At 43.7% G+C, this 27233-nt stretch overlaps 1 protein-coding gene across 4 annotated transcripts in view; it reads left to right on the forward strand.

Moving 5' to 3' along the window:
* Positions 1-27233, forward strand: part of SPIN1 (spindlin 1) — a 76774-nt gene that overhangs the window by 8461 nt on the left and 41080 nt on the right. The window lies entirely within an intron of this gene.

The following is a 27233-nucleotide window of genomic DNA, read 5'->3' on the forward strand; positions in this document are numbered from 1 at the left end:
GGCTCCCTGCGGAGCAGAGAGCCCGATGCGGGGCTCGATCCCAGGACCCTGAGATCATGACCTGAGCCGAAGGCAGCGGCTTAATCCACTGAGCCACCCAGGCGCCCCCCAGGTGCCCTTTTAAAGAGCAGTTTTAAGTTCACAGCAAAATTGAGCAGAAAATAAGAGTTCGCCTGTACCTCCCTATTCCCTGACCACCTCTGCCTGCCCAGCCTCCCCCATTGTCAACATCACCAGATGTTGCACCTGCACCAGATCGTAGGTTTGTTAAAATCACTGAACCTTTGTTTACATCTCCATAGTTTTATGTTAGTATTTACTGTTGATGGTGTATATTCTATGAGTTTTGATAAATATGTGGTATGTATCCACCATTATAGTTGTCATACACAGTGGTCTCACTGTTCTTAGAATCCTCTCTGTTCTGCATATATATAAGGATTCAATTTATTTATGGGTTGGGGGAGAGAGCATGTGAGCATGGCGAAGGGGAGAGGGAGAAACAGATGCCCTGCTGAGCAGGGACTCTGATGTGAGGCTCAGTCCTGGGACTCTGGGATCATGACATGAGCTGAAGGCAGACACTTAACCTACTGAGCCACACAGGCGCTCGTCTTTCTATATTTCTATCTTAATTCTGTTGTGGTCAGAACACTATTTAAAAGCTTATGAAATTTTTGAAGCTTGCTTTATAGCCCAGCATGTGATAAATTTTTGTGAATGTTCAGTGTGTGCTTGGAAAGAATGTGCTTCTCACTTTGTTGGATGCAGTGCCTATATGTTAGTTCAACTTGGTTAATCATGTTGAATTTAACATCCTTATTAGCTTTTCCCTTTAGTCTACTGGTTGTATTGCTTAGCAACAGAAATGTATTAATATTGTGATCCTGCATTTATCTGTTCCTCCTTAGTTTTGATAGTTTTTGCTTTATATATTTTGAGGATATATTGTTAGGTGCATACATATTTAGAGTTTGTATGTCTTCCTCATCAGTTGAGTTTTTTTTTTTTTTTTTTGAAGATTTTATTTATCTGAGAGAGAAGAATTAGAGAGGTCAGTGGGAGAAGCAGACTCCCTGCTGACCAGGGCGCCTGATGTGGGACTCAATCCCAGGACTCCAGGATCATGACCCCAGCCGAAGGCAGTTGCTTAACCAACTGAGCCACCCAGGCACCCATCAGTTGAATTTTTTAAAAAACTATTAAGTGTCCCCATTTAAGGCAAAAGTATTGTTAGGATAAAGTTTATTTAGCTGAATGTTAATGTAGTTGCACTATTTTGCCCTTTATTTTCATACTTTCTGTGTACTTGTATTTTGAATGAGTCTGTTGTCAATAATGTATAGTTGGAATTTGAACAATCTAGCCTGATAGTATTTCTTACATTTGGAACCTTTGGTCTGTTGACACAACAAAATCAATGACACAGTTGGGTTTAAATTTTATCTTAAGTATTTTCTCTTTATTACACTTGCTTAATGTATTTTTTTCTTTGGATTCTTTTTTTTTTTGGTTAACCTGGAAGTTTTTTAAAACACCTGCTGTCTTTGATTTCTCAAAATGTAGAATTTGGTTATTTCCCTCTCTTCCTTAAACTCCATTTATCTCATTTTCACTTATATGCCACTGTTGGGTACCTTTAATTCTACATCTGTTTTATCTTAAGACATTATTAATTTGTATAATCAATAACCATTTAGATTTACCCTTTTCAGTCATTGCTATAATTCCAGTCCTCCATCTTTGAACATTGTCCTCCCTGGAGAACACTCTTTTGTTTTTCTTACCCATTGTTATGACTGCTAAAAGTGAATTCTTTGATTGTTAGCTAAAAATTTCACAAATTGATTTTTTTCCCAAGGCATAATTTTGATGTGTATTGAATTGTCTGACTTGTTGGTTTTCTTCTAAGGTGTTCAAAGAAGTTCCTGGATTACATGTTCGGTTTCTATTCTCTTTGTGAGAAGGAAGCTGTCACTCCTGTCTTTTTTTTTTTTTTTTTTAAGATTTTATTTATTTATTTGACAGAGAGCAAGAGCACAGGCAGGGTGAGCAGGCAGAGCGAGAGGGAGAAACAGGCTCCCAGCTAAGCAAGGAGCCCAATGTGGAGCTCAGACTCAGGATCCTGGGATCATGACCTGAACTGACGGCAGACGTTTAACTGACTGAGCCACCCAGGCGCCTGGGATTTCTTTTTTTTTAAATTTAATTTTTATTTTTTATTATTCAGTTAGCCACTGTAGTACATGATTAGTTTTGATGTAGTGTTGAGTGATTTGTTAGTTGTGTATAACACCCAGTGCTCCTCACAACATGCGCCCTCTTTAATACCCATCACCCTGCTATCCCATCCTCCCACCCCCTCCCCTCTGAAGCCTTCAGTTTGTTTCCTGGGGTCCATAGTCTCTCATGGTTCATTTCCCCTCTGATTTCTCCGCCTTTTATGGTTTTGTTTTGGTGTGTCTTTGGTTCTCAGCAGTTTTGCTGTGATGTGTCTAGGTACATATTTTTATGTATATTTCGTTTTCGCAGGTGTAATTAAGTCTGTACTGAAGTTCTGTTCATTCTTTTGAAAAGTTTGTAGGCACCATCTTTTGTAGTGTAGGGACTACAAAAAAAGTTTGTAGGCACCTGCCTAATACCCCCTTTTCAGAATCCATTTAAAGCATATTAGACCCTCCCAGTTTCTTACCCTCTTCAGTGCTTCATTCTGAATATTTTCTTCTAATTTCTCTTTGTTCACTAATTTTTAACAAGGTTAGCCTACTGTTAACGTCATCCATTAAATTTATTGTGCTTTTTTTTAACTTCTGGAAAATCGTGTTCTTTGATATTGTCAAAGGTTCAAAATAGCCAGAGTAAAATTAATGAGTAACGGAAGTTAGTAATTAGTAAATAGTTAGTAAATAATTAGTAAAAGTTTGTTGTGCACCCTCCAGACATGTGTTTGCAAACCAGGAGCGCTGAAATCAGAACATGGAATGAGGGTTGGGGGTATATTGTTATAAAGAAGCTTATATTGTGAGAAGGCAGTGACTGTCTAATTTACACAGTGATTGGTTACAATATTAGAATTTTCCTAAACGACATGGAGTTGATCAGCAGTTACCTCATATCAGCCTTGGGAAACAGTTCAAGTTTTGCTTGTGATTTGCAGAGGCACAAGAAAGGAATGGTCCAGATCAAGTTAGCCTTGCCAGATAAGCTGAATTAAGCTTTGCCTGCATGACTAAACTGGTTCTGTCTGCTCAGGGAATCTTTAAGGCTGATCTCTGCCTGTCCTTGATTTGAACAGATTCCCCCGTTTTGGTCATCCGCTGAGCAGGCGGAGAGTACGACCAGCCGCTCTGACGGGATTCTTGGTTACACCGCTGATGGAGTCAGGCCCGAGAGTAAACACATTAGCGGTTTGCGTTAGTTGATCGTCAGGCTGGAGGTCCATGTGGTCCCTGTCCTCGTCAGTTCATGGAGTTGTTGTTGATATCTTTGAGTTCTTTATCCGGATGGATGGCGTTTGTCGTCTGAGTGGCTGCCGATAGGCACTTAAAACCTTCGAGAGATTACAGTGCACTAGACAGGTTAATGAGATGACTGTGAGAAACAGTAGCCAAAGACTGAAAAATTTCTCAGAGCCAGGATTCCCAGGAGCTAAGATTTAACTAAGCAAATAAATCAAATGGGTTATAATCAGATTCAGGTTTTTCCTAAGTCAGTTTACATTTTTTTAAATGACTATGTAGAGCAGAACACGATGTATAAGCAAACACTTATGTTCAAAATACGTGGGACAGGATGAATGAGAGGATGTTGTATTTCAGAAGGTGGTGTTGTGGGTGGGCTTCCATGTAAATTAGGCCTCTGTAAGCTGAGATCGATCAGGTAATTTAATGAGAGGCATTCCTGTGGAAACAAAAGAAAAACAAAGGTTAGTAGTTGGCAGCAAATTATAAAATTCTGTTTTGTGAACTTGATGAGCTGCGAGTTAAGGGTTCTGAGTGTATTGTTCTGAGCCTCTTTAGATTCGGTGAAGGCAGACAGTGGCAACCTGACGGATTTTCTTGGTTTGCAGCAAGAATGTCCCTGCTGAGCTTTCTGAGCAGTCCCATAGCAATAGGCATGAAAGCTGTCTGCACGTGAGCAGTGTGATTCCTCTGAAGTTTCTGTCCAGTTGTCCAGCCTTAGCTTACATGGCTTTAAGAGAGAGTCAGTTTTAGTTTCGTGGTGATTCCATGTCCAGATAGTGGGAGGAAACTGGAAATGTTAGAGAGTTCTAGCCAAATATTAGAGGAAACTAGAATTCTGGAACCAGTCCACTTCTTTGGTAGGAAACAACAGACTGTAATCTGAAATAATAAAGGTGTATTATTTGATATAATTTTTCTCCTTATATCATTTCCATTTTTATTAAAAATAAGAACTAAGAAAAAAATAAGAACTAAGCCTAATCTTACAGATTAAGTTAGGTTTTGATAAGCTTGTCTTGATTATTTATCTAATTGCAAGAAGAAGTGTCTTGACCATTAAGGCTCTTTTAAAATCTACTTTGCTGGAACTTTTCTTAAGGAATCTTGGATTGAACTTTAAAAGTCTCTTTAGGCTAAAAAGCCTAGCCAAGGACTTGTCTAATTGTTTCCTGTTATAGGGAGAACAGTTTTTTTCTTTTTCCTTTTTTTTTTTTAAAGATTTTATTTGAGAGAGTGTGCATGAACTGGGGAAGAGGAGAGGAAGAGCAGGCTCCCTTGCCCAGCAGGGGGTCCGATGCGGGACTCATCCCAGGACCCTGGGATCCTGACCTGAGCTGAAGGCAGAGGCTTAACCCACTGCGCCACCTGTGCAGCCCGGAAGAACACGTTCTTATTGAACTTGGGCAAAAGTATATACATTGACAGTTTTCTTTTTTTTTACATTGACAACTTTTGTTTAAAAATGTTACTAAAATGCTGTTAAGTCATAGATAGCTTAAAGGAGAGGAGAAAAAGGGGTCCTTTAAATGAGGAAAACAAAACATTAAAGAGCCAGCAATGCTTTAAATGAAGTCATAAAAATTAGGAACATCTTTATCAGCTTATTCAGTCTTCTGTAATTAATTCTTTGTCTTTTGTTAGCAGTTTTATGAAGTCACCAGTTTCTGCGTCAAAGTTTGGAAATTCTTACCCCAGTTCAGTTTTACAATTTTAAGAGTTTCAGAAATCTCTATTCTAGAGTACTTGTCTCAGGGACTTTTCCGTGAATCTCCTTGAAGATGAAGCATTTTTGCAGGCATAGTTCTGTAAAGGCATCAGAGTAAAACAATAATTGTGACAAAAGACTAAAATTTGGTGATGGTTAAAGGTCGGATGAGACATTAGTATAATGTATTTGACAGGAGGGTTTGGTTATTTTTGTATTATGCAGTATTGTAAGACAGCAGCTGGAATTACGACTTACAGCATGTGCCAGACCATTTCAGATTCTTAAGATTTTCATGTAATTTCTGTCATACTTAGAGTATATTTATGGAAGGACAGTGTAAAGAAGGGCTAGTATTACTTCTTACTTGATAGGGCTTGCCACATCTGTTTCATTGCACTCCACTTTGTTGTGCTTTGTGGATTCGGTATTGGTTTTGTTTTTTTTTTTACAGATTGAAGGTTTGTGGCAATCCTTTGTTGAGTCTGTTGGAGCCATTTTCTTTTTCTTTTCTTTGTTTAAAAGATTTTATTTTTAAAAGTATTTTCTGGGGCACCTGGGTGGCTTACTGGGTTAAGCCTCTGCCTTTGGCTCAGGTCATGATGTCAGGGTCCTGGGATTGAGCCCTGCATCGGGCTCTGTGCTCTGCGGGGAGCCTTCTTCCTCCTCTCTTTCAGCCTGTGTCTCTGCCTACTTGTGATCTCTGTTTGTCAAATAAATAAATAAAACTTTTAAAGAAAAAAAAAACGTATTTTCTGTACCCGTTGTGAGGCCTGAGCCCACAACGCCAGGTCTGGTGTTGCATGTTCTCATTGAGACAGCTCAGTGCCCTGGTGCCATTTTTTAAGCAGTATTTGCTTACTTTGTGTCTCTGTGTTACATTTTGATAATCCTCACAATAGTTCATACGGCTTCATTAATGTGGTACTTGCTGTGGTGATCTTTGACCATTGATCTTTGATTTTGCTCTTGTAATTGTTTCGGGGCACTACAGACCATGCCCAAATAAGGCAGTCAACTTCATCGATAAAATGTTTTGTATGTTCTGACTGTTCCACTGCCTGGCTATCCCCCCCCCCCCCCCCCCCCCGTCTCTTGCCATCCCCTGAGACACAACAATATTGAAATTAGGCTAACTAATAACCCTGTAGCAATTCTGCGTGTTCAGCTGGAAGGAAGAGCCACATGGCTCTCACTTTCAATCTGAAGCTGGAAATGACTGAGGAAGAATTAGTAAGGAAGGCGTGTTGAAAGCTGAGAGTGGCTGAAATCGAGGCCTCTCGCACCAGTGAACCAAGCTGTGATTGCAGAGAAAGTTTCTCAAGGAGATTCAGAGTGCTGCTCCAGTGAGCGCATGGACGACAGGAAAGTGAGGCAGCCTTACCGCTGATGGGGAGGAAGTTGGGTTTGGATCGATGATCAGAGCCGCTGCAGCTCTCCATGCAGCCAGTTTCACCCAGAGCCAGGCCCTGACTCTTCAGTTCTGAGAAGGCTGGACAGGGCAAGGAAGCTGCAGAAGAGAAGTTTGAAGCGAGCAGAGGTGGGTTCATGCGGCTCAGGAAAGAAGCTGTCGCTCGGACATGGAAGTGCAAGGCGAAGCAGGAGGCAGCGATGTAGATGCTGCGGCAAGTGGCCCTGAAGGTTTGGCCGAGAGAATCTCCATTCAACAGCATTTTTAGTGTAGACAAACCAGCCTTGAAGTAGAAGTTATCTAGGACTTCGCTAGCTGGAGAGAAGTCCAGTGTGTGGCTTCAAAGCTTCAGGGGACACTGTCTGTCTTGCTGGGGGCTAGTGCAGCTGCTGAAGCCGGTAGTCATTTACCATTCTGAAAATCTTAGGGGTCTTACGTAGTATGCTAAATCTACTCTTTCTGTGCTCTCGAGATGGAACAGCAGAGCCTGGAGATAGCACGCCTGTGTACGGCATGGTCTGTGGAGTATATTAAGTCTACTGTTAAGACCTGCTGTCAGGAGAAAAAAGTCTCCTTTCAAAAAACAAATGACTGCTTGTTGACTGTGCACCGGCTCACCCGCATGTTCTGACGGAGATGTGCAGTGAGAGTAATGTCTTCATGCTGGTGACATAGCATCTGTCCTGCAGCCCATGGATTAAGGAGTCATTTCGACTTTGACTTTCAAGTATTATTGAAGAAATACCTTTTGTAAGGTTATAGCTGCTATAGATAGTGATTCCCCTGATGGGTCTGGGCAAAGTCAGCTGAAACTTCTGGAAAGGATTCATTCTTCTAGATGCCATAAAACACATTTGTGATTCATGGCCACAATGTCGGCGTCAACAGGAATTTGGAAGAAGTTGGTTCCAACATTCATAGATGGCTTTGAGGGGCTCAAGACTGCGGTGGAGGAAGTCACTGCAGAGGTGGGGGAAACAGCAGGAGAAGCGGGATCAGAAGTGTGGCCTGAAGACGGGACTGAACTGCTAGAATCCCATGACCAACCTCGAACAGACGAGGACTTGCTTTTTACGGATGAGCAAAGAAAGTGGTTTCTTGAGATGGAACCTCCACCTGGTGAAGATGCGGTGAAGACTGCGGAAATGACAGCAAAGGTTTCAGAATATCACACGAACGTAGCTGTAACGCAGCGGCAGGCTTGGAGAGGATGGACCCCGGTTTTGAAAGAAGTTCTGTGGGTAAAATGCTACTATACAGCATCACATGCTACAGAGAAATTTTTCCCGAAAGATGAGTCAATCCATGTGACAAACTTGATGGTTGTCTTTTTTTCAGAAATGCCCGGTCACCCAGCCTTTAATATCTGATGGATTAATAGCCATCAGCACTGAGGCAAGACCCTCCACCAGCAAAAGATTACATTGTTAATGTCTTTTTTTTTTTTTTAGGAAAAAAAAAAAAGAGTCTGGGTGGCTCAGTCGGGTAAGGATCTGCGTTTGGCTCAGTCGTGATCCCAGGCTTCTGACATCAGGGCCTGCATCAGGCTCTTTGCTCATTAGCAGGGAGTCTGCTTCTCCCTCTACCTCTGCCTGCCTTTGCCGCCTTTAAAAACAGAAGTCAAAAGCTTTAGAATGTTTGATCAAATAGGACTGTAGCGTTTTGTGAAGCGATACTTTGTTACCTGTTCAACCAAAGTGAAAAGATTTCAGTGGTCAGTACATGTAAAAAAAAAACCTGCACAAAATTTAGTTCTTTAAGTAGAGAAGACTTAACTTTGCTAAGAAGTCAAAGACCTGTTAAAGACAATGTGGGACACAGGAAATTATTCTTGTCAGTTACTATATTAAAGGTGTAGAAAAATCTTTGTTTATAATTTCTTATTAAGAGCATATAGGTAGTCTGAAAAGAAGCTTGTCCATTTAACAGAAAGCCAAATTCTAATCTTGTACTAGGGTACTTTTGAAATTAAAATTATTTTTTTTCTTTTAACTTAAGTTCATCCTGATCTTAACTTGACCACACACAAAACATCCTTTTTTTTTTTTTTTTTAAGATTTTTATTTATTTATTTGACAGGTCACACGTAGGCAGAGAGGCAGGCAGAGAGAGAGGGGGAAGCAGGCTCGTTGCTGAGCAGAGAGCTCAACGCGGGGCTCCATCCCGGGACCCTGAGTTCATGACCTGGCAGCAGCTTAACCCACTGAGCCACCCAGGCGCCCACCAAATATCTTTCTTAAGATTCCTTTTTCTATACCTATTTTCTATACCTACAACTTTTTCTATACCTATTTAGGTGTTCGGTTTGGTTTTTTTTTTTCCCTTTTCTTTTTTTCCTTATTCTGGGATAATTATTTTACTTAAGGATGAAATTATTTCTTTCCTTCAACAGAAATGCATCTCCATTCCTCATATCTCTTTTTTCTTTAACAGAAACTGTACCTCCTACTTCTTGTATACGTGTTCTTTCATCATTATTTCTAGTAGTACATATTTGTGTAAAACAAAATACTTTTTTGTTGGTTTGCTGGCAGGATGGCAGAGGAGGAGGGCCTTAAGCTCCCTTGTCCCATGGATACAACTAGCTAATACTACAGCCTCAATGACCGAGAAAATGGCCTGAAGACTGGCAGAACAAACTGCACAACTAAAGGTCGTGAAAATGCCCCATCAGAGAGGTGGGAAGGGGGAGGATGTGGTCTGGGGGCAAAACAGACTGTGGCCATTTGAGGTGGGGAGGGAGCTGGCGGTAGGAGAAGGGCAGTAAATAGACTTTCATACCAAGGAGACTAGAAATAGGGAGGGTGAATCCTTGTAACGTTTGCCTTTGAAAGCGGGAGGGCCTGAATTTGTGAGTTTTTGTAATCAGCAGGACTTAAAGCCTGGAATTTTTAAAGTCAGCAGGCCCAGCTCAGAACCCGGAGGGAAAGGACATTGGTAACGTGCACCCCCGCCCTTAAAGAGCTGGCATGACCAGTGGCAGCTGAGCCGATGCAGCATAGAACACAGTTTGAAGAACACAGGTGGCAGCTGGGAGAGTGATTGGCTCATCTTGAAGTATGGCTCACCGGGACTGATCTTAGGGAGGGGAACCTACCCCCAACCCCAGAACACAGGAGCCGGCATCATTTCCCTCTGCTGCCTCCAGCATGGTAAAAAGGCAACCTTTGGGAACCAGTGTGACACTCCTAGTTAACTTGCTTACACCCGCACTCCACACCCACCTCTGGAACCGCCCCCCCAGCCCCACTTTGGTGGATCTGCCCTTCCCAGTTGTGCTCCCTTCAGTCCCAGCGCTGTGGGCCTCTCACCCAGAAAACCAAGACAGACCCTGCCGACACCATATCTCCTGATCCGCACATCGTGCAGGATGTCAGTTTGGGTGCAGATGTTACCACCACACTCCTTGTTAAAATGCACCCCACTCTGCTGGGGACTGCAAAAAATTGGCAGAGAGGGCCACTGCAGACGACTGGACTGAGGGAAAAAAGTTCCAAGACTTAATAGCAGAGCACACACAGCACACATAGGAGACACTCCCTGAAGTGCCAGGACCTGAGGAATGGGACACTGGACTGCAGGCCACTATAGGACTTCTTCACCAGGCTGTTATCAAAAAGAGAAGAAGTAAGTGACTTTCTTAAGACACAGAAATAGACATAGAAGCTCAGACAAAATGAGATCGAGAAACTCCTCTCAGATGAAGGAACAGGATCAAACCACAGCAAGAGACCAAAGTGAAATGGGGAGAAGTAATATAATTGATAGGGAATTTACAGGAATGATCATATAGTCACTGGACTTGAGAAAAGAGTGGAGGACATCAGTGAGACTTTTGACACACAAAAAAAGAACTAGGCAGATCAAGAACCAAATAAATGAAATTAAAAATACATTTGGTGGAATAAATACGCTGGGTGAAGGGGAGGAAGAAATTAATGACCTAGAAGACAGAGTAAAGGAAACTAACCAAGCTGAGCAAAAGAGAGCAGAGGAAATTATGCATATTGAGAATAGTCTTTGGGAACTTTGTGACTGCATCAAGGTAATAACATTTGCATTTTGGGGTCACAGAAGAGATAGGTAAGGGGGCAGAGAATATATTTGAAGAAATAATAGCCAATAACTTATTGAATCTGGGGAAGGAAACCATCTAGATCCAGGAGGTACAGAGATCCCCTGGAGAACTGAAAGCGAGGAAGTGCACACCAAAACGCGTAGTGGCAAAAAGTAGCAATGAAGAAAAACATTGAAAAGCGGTAGAAGGAGATAACGATATACAAGGAAACTGCATAAGGCATAAAGTAGATGTTTTAGCAGAAAATTTGCAAGTGGGACTCCTGGGTGGCTCAGTTGTTTAGCATCTGCCTTTGGCTCAGGTCATGATCCCGGGGTCCTGGGATCAAGTTCCGCATTGGGCTCTCTGCTTGGCAGGAAGCCTGCTTCTCCCTCTCCTACGCCCCCTGCTTGTGTTTCCTTTCTTGCTGTGTCTTTGTCAAATAAATAAAATCTTAAAAAAAACAAGTTTGAAAGCTAGAAGGGAACTGGGGTGTAATAGTCAAGTGCTGAAAGAGAAACATTTGCAGCCAAGAATATTCTGTCCAGCTAGACTGTCATTCAGAGTAGGAGAGATAGAGAGTTTCTCAGACAAAAACTGATGGAGTTCATGACCACTGAACCAGCCCTACAAGACATAATCAGAGGGGACTGAGTGGAAAGGAGAGCAGAGGGAGACTATGAAAAGAAGAAAAACCAAAAGCAGTAAAAATGAGTATCTTTATAAAAATAAAAAGATCTTTAAAAGGATGTGAAATATGACACCATATGTTTAAAATGGTGGGACGGGAGTCAAGAATGGGTTTAGGGGCGCCTGGGTGGCTCAGTGGGTTAAAGCCTCTGCCTTCGGCTCAGGTCATGATCCCAGGGTCCTGGGATGGAGCCCCACATCGGGCTCTCTGCTCAGCAGGGAGCCTGCTTCCTCCTCTCTCTCTCTGCCTACTTGTAATTTCTGTCTTTCAAATAAATGAATAAAATCTTTAAAAAAAAAAAGTGGGTTTAAACTTACGTGACCATCAAATTAATATAGATTGCTCTATGCAGATGTCACTTAGAAACGGAGTGGTAACCACAGATCTAAAACCAGTCATAGATAAGTGAAGATTAAAGAGGTAAGAATCCAAGTGTATTAAAGCCAGCAGTCCATGAGAGCAAGAGAATTTCTACAGAAGGAACCACAAAGTAAGTTAAAGAAGTTGATGAATACATATCATTAGTAAACGTAAATGTAAGTGGACTAAATGTTTAACCAAAAGACACAGGTGACAGATTAAAAAAAGAATAAACCCATCTACATGCTGCCTACAAGAGACTCTTCAGACCTAAAGACACCTGCAGATTGAAAGTGAGGGGATGGAGGAACATTTATCATGCAGGTAGATGTCAAAAGAAAGCCAGGTAGCAATACTGCTATCTGACCAAATAAACTTTAAAATAAAGACTGTAGGGGCGCCTGGGTGGCTCAGTGGGTTAAAGCCTCTGCCTTCGGCTCAGGTCATGATCTCAGGGTCCTGGGATCGAGCCCCCCACATCGGGCTTTCTGCTCAGCAGGGAGCCTGCTTCCCTCTCACTCTCTGCCTGCCTCTCTGCCTACTTGTGATCTCTTTCTGTCAAATTAAATAAGTAAACTCTTAAAAATAAAATAAAATAAAAGACAATAAGAGACAAAGAGGGACCCTACATAGTAATAAAGAGGACAACTCAACAAGAGGCTATAACAACTGTAAATATTTATGAACCCAACATGAAAGCACCGAAATAAATAAAAGTTACTAACATGTAAAGGAACTAATTGATAGTAATACAATAATAGTAGAGGACTTTAGCACCCTGCTTACATTAATGGACAGATCATTCTAAATAAAACAGTACCTTTGAATGACACACTGGACCAGATGGATTTAGTAGACATATTTAGAACATTCCATCCTAAAGAAAGCAGAATACACATTGTCTTCAAGTGCAACATGGAATATTCTTCAGTATAGATGCACACTCTGCCACAAAACAAGTCTCAAATTCAAATTGAAGTCATACCATGCATCTTTTTTTTTTTTTATTTTTATTTATTTGACAGAGAGAGATCACAAGTAGATAGACAGGCAGGACATCGAGGTCAGACAACTGCTACTAAACAATGGGTCAACCAAGAAATCAAAGAAGAAAGAAAAATTACATGGAAAGAAATGAACGTGTAAATACAGTGTTCCAAAATCTTTGGGATGTAGCAAAAGTGTTTTTAAGAGGAAGTTTATAGCAATACAGGCCTGCCTCAAAAAGCAAGAAACATCTCAAACAGTCTAACCTTACTCATAAAGGAACTAGAAAAAGAATAAACCCAAACCTAGCAAATGGAAGCAAATAATGATTCGAACAGAAATAAATGATAAATAGAAACCAAAAAAACCCAGTAGAACAGATCAGTGAAACCAGTGGCTGGTTCTTTGGAAGAGTCAGCAAAATTGATAAACCTGGCAAGGTTCATTAAAGAAGAGTTGGGTGCCTGGGTGGCTCAGTTGGTTGAGCGACTGCCTTCGGGTCAGTTCATGTTCCCAGAGTCCCAGGATTGAGTCCCACATCAGGCTCCCAGCTCCATGGGGAGTCTTCTCCTTGTGACCTTCTCCCCTCTCATGCTTTCTCTCACTCTCTTCTTTCTCAAATGAATAAAGAAAATCTTAAAAAGAAAAAAAAAAGCAGACCCAAGTAAAAATCACTAATGGAGGAGACGTAGCAATCAACACCACAAAAATACAAACAATTGTAACTATTATGAAAAATCAAATACCAACAAATTGGGTAGTTTAGAAGAGATGAGTAGAAATTCCTAGAATCCTATAACTTAAGAAAACTGAAACAGGAAGAAATTGAAAATTTGAACAGATTGATTACCAGCAAGGAGATTGAGTCGGTAATAAAAAATCTCCCAGCAAACAAAAGTCCAGGACCAGAGAGTTTCACAGGTGAATTCTACCAAACTTGTAAAGAAGAATTAATACCTATTCTCAAACTATTAAAAAAAAATAAAAATAGAAGGAAAACCTCCTAATTTTATGTAGCCACCGTCACCCTGATAGTAGAACTGATTAAAGACACCGGTTGGGGTGGGGGGGGGAGGAACTACACGCCAGTGTCTCTCATGAGTAAAGATGTAGAAATTCTCCAATAAGCAGTAGCAAACTGGGCGCCTGGATGGCTCAGTTAAGATTAAGTGTCTGCCTTTGGCTCAGGTCATGAGACCAGGGTCCAGGTATCGAGTCCCACCTTGGGCTCTCTGGTCAGTGAAGAATTTTCTTCTCCCTCTGCCCCACCCCCCTGCTCATGCTCACCTTTTCTCTCCTCCCTCTCTTGCAAAAATAAATCTTAAAACAAACAAAAACAAAAAACCAACAAAAACTGTATCCCAGCAATATGTTAAAGATTTATTCCCCATAATGAATGGGATTTTTTCCTGGGCTGCAAGGGTGGTTCAGTATGCACAAAGCAGTCATTGTGATACATCACATTGGTAAGAGAGAATAAAAATATTTTCAGTAGATGCAGAAAAAGCATTTGACAAAGTACAACATCCATTCGTGATAAAATCCCCAACAAAGCAGAGCAGGGAACATACCTCAACAAAATAAAGGCCGTATGAGAAAAGCCCTCATTGAACGTTATACTTAATGGGGAAAACCTGAGAGCCTTTCCCCTAAGGTGAGAAAAAAGACAAGGATGTCTCCTCTCAACACTTGTATTCAGCATAGTACTGGATATACTAACCGTAAGTTTTATACAGAGAAAAGAAATAAAAGTTTGGTGAGGAAGAAGTAAAACTCTCACTATTTGTAGGTGACTGTAAATGACATAAATGTGATTGCGTATGTATGATACTGTAGATAGGAAACTAAGACTCCACTGGAAATACTGGAACTGATAAATGAGTTCGGTAAAGTATTTCTATACAATAGTGAAGCAGAGGAAAGTGAAATTAAGAAAACAATCCCATTTATGTTTACATCAAAACCAATAAAATGGGAATAGACAATCTACGAAATGAAAGATCTTTACTCATAAAAGTATAAAACTTTGGTGAAAGAAATGAAAGGTGACACAAAAAAAGAAATGGAAAGGTATTCCACACTCATGAATTGGAAGAACAAGTATTTTGAAAATGTCTATAGTACCCAAAGGATTCTGTCAGTTCAATGCGGTCTTTATCAAAATACCAACAACACTTTTCACAGAACTAGAGCATACAATCCTAAAATTTGTGTGCAACCACAGAAGACCCAGCCAACGCAATCTTGAAAAAGAAATCTGGAACTGCCATAATTCCAGATTTCAAGTTATGTTACAAAGTGATAGTAATTAAAGTTGTAGGATACTGATAGAAAAATAGATGCATAGATCAGTGGAATAGAACAGAAAACCCAGAAATCTACAATTATATGGTCAACTAATTTTTTAAAAAGATTTTATTTATTTATTTGACGGAGAAATCACAGGTAGGCAGAGAGGCAGGCGGTGGGGGGGAGGGTGGCGGGGGATGCAGGCGCCCTGCTGAGCAGAGAGCCTGATGCAGGACTCCATCCCAGGACTCCGGGATCAGGACTTGGGCTGAAGGCAGAGGCTTAACCCACTGAGCCACCCAGGCACCCTAACATACAGAATGTATTAACCGACTGTTTTTATGATAGGCAAGGCCTCCAGTCAACAGTAGCAATTACTGGTTAAGGTGTTGGGGAGTCACAAGTTACACGTGGATTTCTGACAGTGCTGGTGGTCCCAGCCCCAGTGTTGTTCAAGGCTGGATTGTAGTTACCAGAAATAGGAGAAGTTCTTTTAAATACAGATTGTTGCCTGCCTGCAAAACAGCAAGGCAAGAACACGTGAGCCTGTCGGAGAGTGCTCCCAGGTGTCTTGGGGGGCTGTCACTGTGTGTGTGCACGATGGGAAGAGAAGTGGTTCTTGTATTGGTCTTTCCAGCTGGCTGTGTAGACCCTTTTGTTGCTCAGCATACTGTGGTATCAAAGCAGTGGCTTTCAAACATGTGGGATTATTCCACAGCAAAAAATACAGTGTATATTTTGGCCCAGCACATACTATACAAATATTTATATAACCGTGTAAGTAAAATACTTACTTACTAAAGTAAGTAACTTAAATAAAAGCCTCATTAACTGACATGTATTTCCTATTTTCAGTGTATGCCGTGCATGCACTCTTGGCACTTTTTGAAGTTCTTTTATTTATCCATAGATAAATTTATAATTTCTTTATAAGTTGTGGATAAATTGAATATATGTATTATCCATTTCCGTATATAGGTAGCTACAAATAATGTGTATATTTCCTGTTTACTTTTTTAAAAGACCTTAGAGTGTGTGTGAGTGTGGGGAGGGGCAGAGAGGGGAAGAGAGACGGAGGGAGAAAGAATCTCAGGCAGACTCCACGGTGAGCGTGGAACCCGACCGGGGGCTTGATCCCAGGACCTTGAGATCATGACCTGAGCTGAAACCAAGAATTGGGTGGTCAACTGACTGAGCCACCCAGGTGCACCTATATTTCCTATTTAAATAAATGTTTATCACAACTCACTAAGGGTCTGTAAACACAGCTTGGGAAACAGAAGTTAGAGTGAAGTAGTTTGCAGTGAGAGGAAGCTCTAGGGAGCCCGGCCGCCACAGGCCTTGTCTGCGCATGGTTGCGAGGAGTTAATTTGTGCCATTACTCTAGTGTTCTCATGCTTTCTCTGGTGCACTTTTCACTCCCCCTTTCCAGCTTTTAACAGATCTTAACTTTGCTTTCCAGGGAAGACCAGGAGGCGGGCGTTGTGAGCAGTCTGTCATATGTTAGCATCCTCTAGTAGATTAGCAAACCGATACGTACGTTCTAAAATTCCTAGTGGATTCTGCTTCATATAAAATTTTTTTGGGGGTGTTTGGATGGCACAGTGGGTTAAACATCTCCCTTCAGCTCAGGTCGTGATCTCAGGGTCCTGGGATCAAGCCCCACATGGGGCTCCCTGTTCACCAGGGAACCTGCTTCTCCCTCTGCCCCTCCCCCTGTTCGTGCTTTCTCTCTCTCTTTCAATATCAAATAAATAAATCTTAAAAAAAAATTTTCAGGGGCGCCTGGGTGGCTCAATGGGTTAAAGCCTCTGCCTTCGGCTCAGGTCATGATCCCAGGATCCTGGGATCGAGCCCCGCATCGGGCTCTCTGCTCAGCAGGGAGCCTGCATCCCCTCCTCTCTCTCTGCCTGCCTCTCTGCCTGCTTGTGATCTCTGTCTGTCAAATAAATAAAATCTTAAAAAATTTTTTTTTCAGTCTGACATAAAGCACATTTATTAACAGTCAAATGTTTTTTCCCTATAAAAATTTGAAAGTCAGGAATTAGATAAACAGGTTTAGCTTTTAATGTTTATCTAATGTGGAAATGATTTAAATATTCAGTGAACATCGTTAGTTTAACAGTAGAAACTTTGTTCTTATTTATATTTATTTAAATGGCCTGTTTCTAACAATGAGGCTTGGATTAGACATTAAATGATTAACTATCATCTTAACTGTTTTCTTGTTGATACATTCTGTAACCTAGAGACGCAATGAGCTCACTTGATCGGTAAACCTGGGTAGGAGAGTTTCCTGTTTACATCATGTTCATTATTGGTAACTCTGAAGACATGCCTGTTTTTGTTAAACCAAGAAACTTAAACTAGCTTTTATTTATCAGATTTTCCCAGATTAAATGAACTTGAAGAATGTTTGGATTAGTACAGTGTTTCAGAGAGTGTACTTAATTTATATAAATGTCTAATTTTCTTTAAGCCAGTTGAATAGAGCCTTTAAAATTAATTCTGGCAATAGTGGTCAGAGGAGGTACTCACATCTGCAGCGCGCACGTAGGCGTCATGAACCTGCAGGTAGACACGGAGATCTTACGGCTTCTGTTTCAAAAAATTTTAGTCATGTCTCAGATACAAAACTCAAGAGTAGTAGGCTCCTAATCAGGTTTTTGGCAGATGGGGTACGGTAAGGCTGCTTTCCCAGGTGGCCTAAGATTTTACTGAAAGTTTTTTTGTTTCTATGCTGTAGGGACCCTTTTAGAGCTGTCCTTGAGGTCATTTTGTGTTTCCGAAGCTTCCGCACTCCATCGCGCAAGCCTCTGAGAGGGTGGGGCCTCTTCTCCAGCTGGCCCTTAAGGTGGACTGAGCTGAAGAAAGCGTCCCCCACAATGGCCATTACAGTTTCAGGTTATCCAGAAGTGGACCTCTTTTTGGAGAAAGCCACCAGAGCCTGGTCCCAGGACCTCTTCACCTTTGGGTTCCCTGAAACACCTGAACTGTGAGGGCCTTAGTTTCTAACAGTTGTTCCAAATCCCCGGGAACCCTGTGTCTCCCCCTTTGAACAGGATGGGTGACTTACCAGAAGTTTCAACAAAGGGAAACAAACCAGAGAGCAAAGCAGGGACAGAAAGCCAGTGTGCACAAGAAGGTTGGAGGGCTCAGAACCCAGAGAGACTTACCTTAAAATTGCAGGTTTGGGGAGAAAGCAGGGAGCTCAGTGGGCTCTAAGGGCACCAGCACCTGTTTTCTCTGGTCTCAGAGTCACTGGGAGTCTTGTTTGCATTCCACTCTTGACACCGTGAAGTGTCAAAGGCTCAAAATAGCCAGAGTAAGACCAGTGGGTCAGTGAAGTAACAGTCTGCAAAAGTTAATCGCGCACACACTCAGACATGTAACAGTCTGCAAAAGTTGATCGCGCACACACTCAGACACCAGTTTGCAAACTGGGAGCACTCGACTCGGAGCTTCGAGAGAGGCTTGGCGGTGCGGGGTCATAAAGCCTCTGGGAGAAGTCGGTGACTGTGTCATCTTCCCAGGTTTGGTCCTGGTGCTAGTGTGCTTACGTGGGACCGGGAACTGGTCAGTGGTTGCTCATACCAGCCTCGGGAAGCAGTCCGGCTTTTGCTTGCATTTCCAGAGGCACAAGGGAGGGACGACCCAGGTCAAGTCGGTCTCGGACAATGAGCTAAATGAAGTTTTGCCTGCATGACTGAACTGGTTCTGTCTGCTCAGGGAAACGTCAAGGCTTTTTGTCGTCCTTGATTTTAATGAGAGTTTTCTCTATCAGTTTCTCTCTTAGGTCTTACCCTTTGGAGCATGATGCTGACAGTGGTTTTATTTTTCATTTACTAATTTATATTTCTGTATGTTTCTTCCCGCAGCATACATTTAAAGTATGGTTTTGCAACTACAAATACCTAGAAACTCTGGCCTGCTTTTTTCATTCTTATTTATTGTTTCTGTGAATTTTTGTCCCTGTAGGCCAGTTTGTGTGTGTGCACATGTGTGCTCATGCAGTAGATGACGTTTTAAAAATTGTTTGAAATAATGTGGAGTCTGGGATGGTATTCCTGGGGAGCATTTACGCTTGCTTGTGCCAGGCGTCTGAGGGAGTGGGCAGCTCCGAGTGGGCAGCCTGGGTTCTCAGCCCTCTCCTTGCTCTGATGCTCCCCGAGAGCCCTGGGGCTCTGGTCCTCAGCTCCTAGCAGAGCCGTCAGCCTTTCAGCCGCCCCTTGCTCTCTGTGACCTGAGCTGTTCAGGACGTGGGGTTTACCTCCCTGGATCCTGCCCCTGTGAGTGCTCCCATTACATCCTTCGGTGCCTTCTAAATGTGCGTGTTCGAGATCTTGTCATGGAAGTTTTCAGTCTTGTACGGAACTTAAAATGGTTAAGGGAACCCCCTGTCTTTCTGACATCCTTCTGGGGATGTCTTCCTGGCTCCGCCTGTGTGCACTGTACCAGACCTGGAGGTAGCCATTTCTGTAAGAAATCTTTGTTTCTGATAGTTCCTGTTGGGGTATTCTTTTTTTTTTTTTTAATAAGATTTTATTTATTTATTTGACAGAGAGAGATCACAAGTAGGCAGAGAGAGGGGGGATGCAGGCTCCCTGCTGAGCAGAGAGCCCGACGTGGGGCTCGATCCCAGGACCTTGAGATCATGACCTGAGCCGAAGGCAGAGGCTTTAACCCACTGAGCCACCCAGGCGCCCCTAGGGTATTCTTTTAGATTTCATTTTGATTTTCTGGCTTTCAGGAGGGTGTTCTCAGTGATGAGTCCCTCCCTACCAGGAGTTGTGTGTTCTTTACATGGTGCCTGCAGGTGGCCTGGAAAGGTTTCAGAGTTGCTTGTGGCCAGTGGTTGTGGTCCTCTTAGCAGTCTGCTGAAACCTGTGGATGCCTTCTTGTAGTGTTTCTGAATACAGTAAATAAAGTAGAAGGGATCATGGTAGAAATCAGTTATATTTAATGGTTGTAAAACTGAAAATAAATTTAATGGTACATTGGCTTCTTTATTGATATGTTAAATGCAACTTGATATTAATATACGCATCATTTAAATTTTACATTTTAAGATACTTAAATGATGGCTATTTAACTTTTTAAAGATTTTATTTATTTATTTGACAGAGATCACAAGGAGGCAGAGAGGCAGGCAGAGAGAGATGGGGAAGCAGGCTACCCGCTGAGCAGAGAGCCCGATACAGGACTCGATCCCAGGACCCTGAGATCATGACCTGAGCCGAAGGCAGAGGCTTTAACCCACTGAGCCCCTGAATGATGGCTTTTGATGCTCATCCAAAAATAAATTGAGGTGGTCTTTGACTTTTCTCCCTTCACATACTGGTCAACAGATCATCAGTGGGAAGGAAGGCCAGGGAGCCTTGTAGACCTCTGTGTGCTTAGAGCACCAGCTTCCTGGGTGAGGTTGGACGTCAGAGGCTGAGGCGCTGTCCTCCGCACAGCTGTCCTCACTGCAGACCCCAGCCCCAAGTTTGGGGGCTCCCATGGACCTCTCAGATTTGATGATTTACTGGAAGATATTGCCGAATTCAGGAAAGCACTCTGCAGGCGCCCCTCCGCTACTGAGCCTCACGTCGCTGCTCTGCAGACGCTGTTCTTCATAGATGGTGGGTTCACGGCGACTCCGTCAAGCACACAGCGCCGCTTTCTCAGTATTATTCACTCGCTGCCTGTCCCTGCATCGTGCTTCGGCGATTCTTGCGATGTTGCAGATGTTTTCATCATTTGTTATGAGATCTCATCAGTGATTATGACTCGCGGAAAGGTCAGATAATGGTTAGTTTCTAGCTATAAACTTTTCAATGAAGGTATTTGTTTTTTAGATTTAATGCTGTTTTATACTTACTGGGCTACAATATAGTGTGAACATAGCTTTTTTATGCACTGGAAAGCAGTTCATCTGACTTCCAGTGGTCTGGAATCGAAGGCGTGTGTACTTGCGGGAAAGGATCCAAATCAGGACCAGCCGTAAGAGGAAACAAATACATAGGGTGAGGTATGTGAGGGTCTGAAAGGGAAGCGTGTAGTGCTCTTGGTGGGGTCAGGAGGGTTGCCTACCTTGCTTGGGGCGGTGTAGCTGTGTGTGGAGTTGGAGCATTGCTGACTGGGGAGCCCGCCTCAGCTCTGTGTCCAGAGTTTTACTGGGTTTCCATCATGTAAGTGAGGTTGATGGACCACTGCCATCAGGTTGAGCTGACCCCCAGCAGTTGGGCTGCCGTCTTGGGACTCGGTGCCTCAATCCTCTAGTCCCGTGATTGGTCTTTCTGGTGTGACCAGCCCATTCTGAGACATCTTGTTAGCACAAATCATCTCGGGTCCACCATGAATCACAGAGACTCCTGTCACTCCAGAAGCTCCAGGGATGTAGAGGGACTCTCCCTGGAATTTGGACCAGGGCTGGCCCAGCTCCTTGTCTTATGGCATCACTGGTTCTGATGTTTTCACGGTTGGAGGACTGCTGACCCACCAGCTGGTCTGCTCTCGTTCCGTCTGGTTTGTGGCAGGCCATGTGACATCATTTAAAAGTGTTGATGATGGGACACCTGGGTGGCTCAGTGGGTTAAAGCCTCTGCCTTCCGCTCAGGTCATGATCCCAGTGTCCTGGGATCGAGTCCCCGCATCGGGCTCTCTGCTCAGTGGAGAGCCTGCTTCCCTTCCTCTGTCTCTCTGCCTGCCTCTCTGTCTACTTGTGATCTCTGTCTGTCAAATAAACAAATAAAATCTTTAAAAAAAAAAAAAGCTTTAAAAGTGTTGATGATCTTAAAAAGTGACTTTGAGATCTACAACACAGGCCATGGGATGGAAAGATTGCTTCCTACTGAGGAGGTCAGAGGGTCTAGTAGTGTAGTGGATTGTTGCGTGCGTTCACGGTGGAGGGAGGTGTTGTCTTTGAGGTGAAGGTCAGGAGAATGAAGACGGAGATTTCCCTGTCCGGATTTGTGACATTTTGTCCATGCTTGAGAGCTCCTGTATTAGAACATGGTGTTTAGATGTGTAGGGATTTCCCCCTGTTCAGTCATTTTGCTTCTGTTGATACATGAGAGTTTGGGCTTTGGAGGCCTTCAGGTATCCTCTTGGTATTATAGGCAGATACTGGGTAATCAGCAACGCTTTATTCACACTGAGCCCTTCAGTTTAACTTTGAGGTTTGAGCCAAAGGGACAGCCTGCCCCAGAGGCCTTTGTCATGTTGTCTTTAGGTGCCATCCTTTGGATTTTCTCCCCCCCCCCCCACTGATTTATTTGTTTTAGAGAGAGAGCATTGAAGCAAGCGGGGGAAGGGGCAGAGGGGGAGAGAGAGAACCCTCAGGCAGACTCTGCTAAGTGTGGAGCCCATTGTGAGGCTGGATCTCAGGATCTGAGCTGAAATCAAGAGCCAGCTGCCCTCCCCCGCCCCGACTGAGCCACCCAGGTGCCCTCCATTGTGCTTCCTGGTAAATTCTAGGAGATTAATTTTCAGTAAACCTAGGAAGGTTCTCAGCTGTACTCCAGTGGGTTTCTTTCTAGATTTACAAAGTGAAACCACTGATTCTATTTCTCTCTTAACTTTTTATTGTGAAAAATTCCAAGCATATAGAAGAGTTGAAATCGGCAGTTGAACATTTGTATGTTCCCCATCTAGATTTAGGAATTACAGATATTTTGCTTTTTAATTTAAAAATATATTTTTTAAAGATTTACTTATTTATTTGACAGAGATCACAAGTAGGCAGAGAGGCAGGCAGAGAGAGAGGGAGAAGCAGGCTCCCTGCTGAGCAGAGAGCCCAATTCGGGGCTCGATCCCAGGACCCTGAGATCATGACCTGAGGCTGAAGGCAGAGACTTTAACCCTCTGAGCCACCCAGGCGCCCCTTGCTTTTTAATTAAAAAAATTTTTTTTTAATTTTTAAAAAGATTTTATTTTTTTATTTAACAGCACAAGCAGGGGGAGCGGCAGGCAAAGGGAGAAGCAGGCTCCCCACTGAGCAGGGAGCCTGATGCGGGACTCTGGCATCCAGGACTCTGGCATCATGACCTGAGCCGAAGGCAGACGTTTAACCAACTGAGCCACCCAGATGCCCCATTTACTGTTTTTTCAAATCCATTTTAAAAAGTCACATCTTAGAAAATAAGTCACAGACCTTTGAGCACCTACAGTAGACCTGTGTTGTCAGCAGGTCCAAACTTGCCTTTTCTCCTCCCTCTGTTCTTTTTTACCCCAGACTTTTTTTTTAAAGAATATTTTATTTATTTATTTGACAGAGAGAGAGAGAGAGAACACATGCAAGGGGAGCAGCAGGCAGAGGGAGAGGGAGAGGCAGGCTCCCCGCTGAGCAGAGAGCCTGACTCGGGGCTTGATCCCAGGACCCTGAGATCATGACCTGAGCCGAAGGCAGAGGCTTAACCCACTGAGCCACCCAAGTGCCCCACCCCAGACTTTTTTTTCAAATGAGATTTTATTTATTCATTTTAGAGAGAGTGTACGTGTGCACGCACAGGTGAGTGGGGGCATCGGGTGGGGGAATATGAGAGAATCCCAGGCATGCTCCGCGCCCAGCGCAGAGCCAGACAGACACTTGACTCACGACCCAGAGATCATGACCTAAGCTGAAACCCGAGTTAGACAGCTCAACCCACTGAGCCACCCAGGTGCCCCTTCCTGAGACATTTTACTTTTTGTTTTGTTTCATTTCATTTTATTATTATTATTTTTAAGATTTTATTTATTTGACAGAGATCGATCACAAGTAGGCCGCGAGGCAGGCAGAGAGAAGAGGGGGAAGCAGGTTCCCCGCAGAGCAGAGAGCCTGATGCGGGCTCGATCCCAGGACGACCCCGAGACCATGACCCGAGCCGAAGGCAGAGGCTTAACCCACTGAGCCACCCAGGCGCCCCTCCCCCTGAGACTTTTTTTTAATTGTATTTTTTAATTTTTTTTCCCCTGAGACTTTTAAAAAAAATTTCTTTTCAGCGTAACAGTACTCATTGTTTTTGCACCACACCCAATGTTCCATGCAACACGTGCCCTCCCTAATACCCACCACCTTGTTCCCCCAACCTCCCCCACCCCCACCCCTTCAAGACCCTCAGGTTGTTTTTCAGAGTCCATTGTCTCTCATGGTTCACCTCCCCTTCTAATTTCCCTCAACTCCCTTCTCCTCTTCATCTCCCCTGAGACTTATTTATTTATTTATTTATTAAAAAAGATTTTATTTATTTATTTGACAGAGAGAAATCACATCTAGGCAGAGAGGCAGGCAGAGAGAGAGAGAGGGGGAAGCAGGCTCCCCGCCGAGCAGAGAGCCCGATGTGGGACTCAATCCCAGGACCCTGAGATCATGACCTGAGCCGAAGGCAGCGGCCCAACCCACTGAGCCACCCAGGCGCCCCACCCCTGAGACTTCTTAAATGAAATTTTCTATGCACAGAAAATGTGGAACTAGCTGAGTTCTGTCGTGTACCCTCCACTGATCCATTCACTAGCACTTCGCTGCACTGACATTTTTTTGTTGAGCCATTTGAAAGCTTGCAGTGAAGTGCAGGGAGTGTGACACTTTTCAGTGGGATATTTTCCCTTGTGACTATGGTACTTTAATTAAGAGTGTTATCTAGTATTTAGGTCCTTTTCAGATTTACTGTGTATTGTTTTTCATGTAAGTGTTTGTGGTCGTATGTGTTCCTCCCACCCATGTTGAATCATCTCTAACAACGGCCTTCAGACAACTCTTGGCAGCCCAGGCTTCAGCTCGCACTGGACGTATTTTGGCCATTAGTGCTCTCATACACTTTTCTGGTAATTGTCCAGAGGTCCAGACCTCTTTGGGACTTGACATCTTTGCTTGAACAGTTTTGGAGATTTATTTCCTTTTCATAAATAACACTGATGATAACAGCTGGCTGAAAATACTTTGATATGTAATTCTATTTTGTGTTTATTACTTTTATATCTGAAACGTGGAAGCACTCATTTCTGGGAGTAAGATGTAGTGGATTGAATTTTGTGGTGCTCTCTCCCTTTATGGAAACAGTCTCCGTGCTTACGGTTAGCGGAGGACGTTCTCTCTTGGCAGTGCTCCTTGCCGTCTGCCTGCCTGCCTGCCTGCCTGTCCCGTGTAGGCTGCTGCAGCGTCCGTGCTGCAGTGTGGTCCCTGTATGTGCCTCCTGGTGGCCGTGAGGCCTGGAGCAGCCACACGGCTGCAGCGTGTGACTCACAGCGTGTGCTTTCTTTCGGACGGTGTTTTTCTGTGACACCTTTTGGGAGAATCTTGTCCCCTTTAAGATTATTATGGAAGGAGAATTTCAAGTTGGAATACTAAATTAATGACACATTTTATTATTTATTTATTTATTTATTTATTATTATTTTTTAAAGATTTTATTTATTTGACAGAGAGAGATCACAAGTAGGCAGAGAGGCAGGCAGAGAGAGAGGAGGAAGAGAGAGAGGAGGAAGCAGGCTCCCTGCTGAGCAGAGAGCCTGATGCTGGACTCGATCCCAGGACCCTGAGATCATGACCTGAGCAGAAGGCAGCGGCTTAACCCACTGAGCCACCCAGGCGCCCCTAATGACACATTTTAAAGATCGTTTAGCAGAATTGCAAGCCTGGATAGTTGGCGGTGTTCACTGAAGATGGATTTAGCAAAGGAAAATCCAGGATCTTTTCTTCCCCAACTCTTTATTGTGAAAAACTTCAAATTGAAACAAGAGTTCCAAGAGTAACATTAGTACGCCCCTTACTTAGATTTTAGAATTAGTAGTTTGCAGTTTTCATGTGTGTGTGTGTGTATTTCATTTTCTTTCCTGAACCATTCATTTACTTGCATTTACTTGCAGGCCTTCTGGCAGTCTGCCTCTAGAAATGTCCGTGTTTCCCGAGAAGGACCATATTTGGGTGTACCACCCCAGCTTCACAAGTGTGTGTGAAGGGCCAGTGGTAAGGCCACAGTTCCTTGAATTTCTCCGCTTGTCTTGTCACGTAGCTTCCCCTCAAGACGGCGCACTCAGGGCTCCTGTAGTCTCCGGCTGGAGCCGTGCGAAGATGTCCGTGGAGTGCAGCCTGTTAGCCTTGTGGACACTTGCGTGTGGCTCCGTGTCACCTGTGTTTACTGTAAACTGGGGATGAGGTCCAGAGGCCTGATGTCAGCGTTTCTGGCAATGCTGTGTGAGCGATGGCGCCCCGGGACGCTGGCGTGTGTGGCCCTTTCACCTTGCGGTGGCCACATGCGTCGGGCCTCTCCAAACCTAGGACTGCCTTTTTATGGCCCATGACAGCATTTTCTGTACAACTTGAGAAAAACTTTTATAATTCCCTATTCTCATAGGAATAAGATTTTACAATGTCAGCATTTAAATTTCAAAAAAAAAAATTTATCTTTGCTTTGTCTTGTTGACAGAAAACCACTTAATAGAGTAACTTAAAGGTATGTTTAAAAAGGTTTTTTTTTTTTCCTCCTTTTTCAGAACAAATTAAGTTTTCCTCTTTCTGGTGGAAAGAGTGAGATTTGTTCTGGGAAGTTTCCAGAGCATTCCACGGCAGCTGCGGGAAGAGCAACGCCAGGCGCGCATCAGCACCGAGGCGCCCTCTCTCCTGGACTCACAGGGTCAGGGCACGATTAGGCAGTTGGAGGATCAACTGCATCTCAGACAGGGGGAAGAACTCTGCTGGAACAGTGTGTTTCTGGATCATTCCGAAAGCTGGGGGCCGCCTTTCCGCATGCGGCTCTTCCTCCAGCGTGGGCGTGGCGCTGTGTCCAAGTAGAGCAGGTGTGGCCCGTTCATCCCGCGACCGCCCTGACGGGTGTGCAGCGGGAAGCAGCGCCGGGAGGCCGGGTTCCTCGTGTTTAGTTCGCGAGGCACGTTGGTTCTTGTGCAGAGTAACCTGTTCCTCAGTCTTCGGGTCGCTTTGTGCAGAGCAGCAGGATCGCGGGGTGTTCTCCCGTCGAGCGCTGCTGAGGATGCTTGGGCGGGGGGCGGGGAGCCAGTAGGAAAGGCAGGGGAGCGAGCAGGGCGCCGTCCGGGTCCGGCGACTCGAGGGTGGGCCGGCCTCTTGTGTGCGGGGCTGTCCTCCGGGCGTGCGCGCTCGCGTGGGCTCTGAACTGGTCGACCCTGCCTAATGGCGAAGCTGTGGACCGTAGGCAGGGAGCTGGGTCAGGGTTTCGCCACGAAGGTGACAGGACAAGAAGGGTAAGAAAATGGAGAAAAGCAAGGGAGTAGCTGTTGTGGTCGATGTCCAAGGAGTCAGAGCAGTTAGGAGGGCAGTTAGTCCCCAAGGG

Source organism: Meles meles, chromosome 11 (assembly GCF_922984935.1).
Source record: "Meles meles chromosome 11, mMelMel3.1 paternal haplotype, whole genome shotgun sequence".
NCBI lineage: Eukaryota > Metazoa > Chordata > Mammalia > Carnivora > Mustelidae > Meles > Meles meles.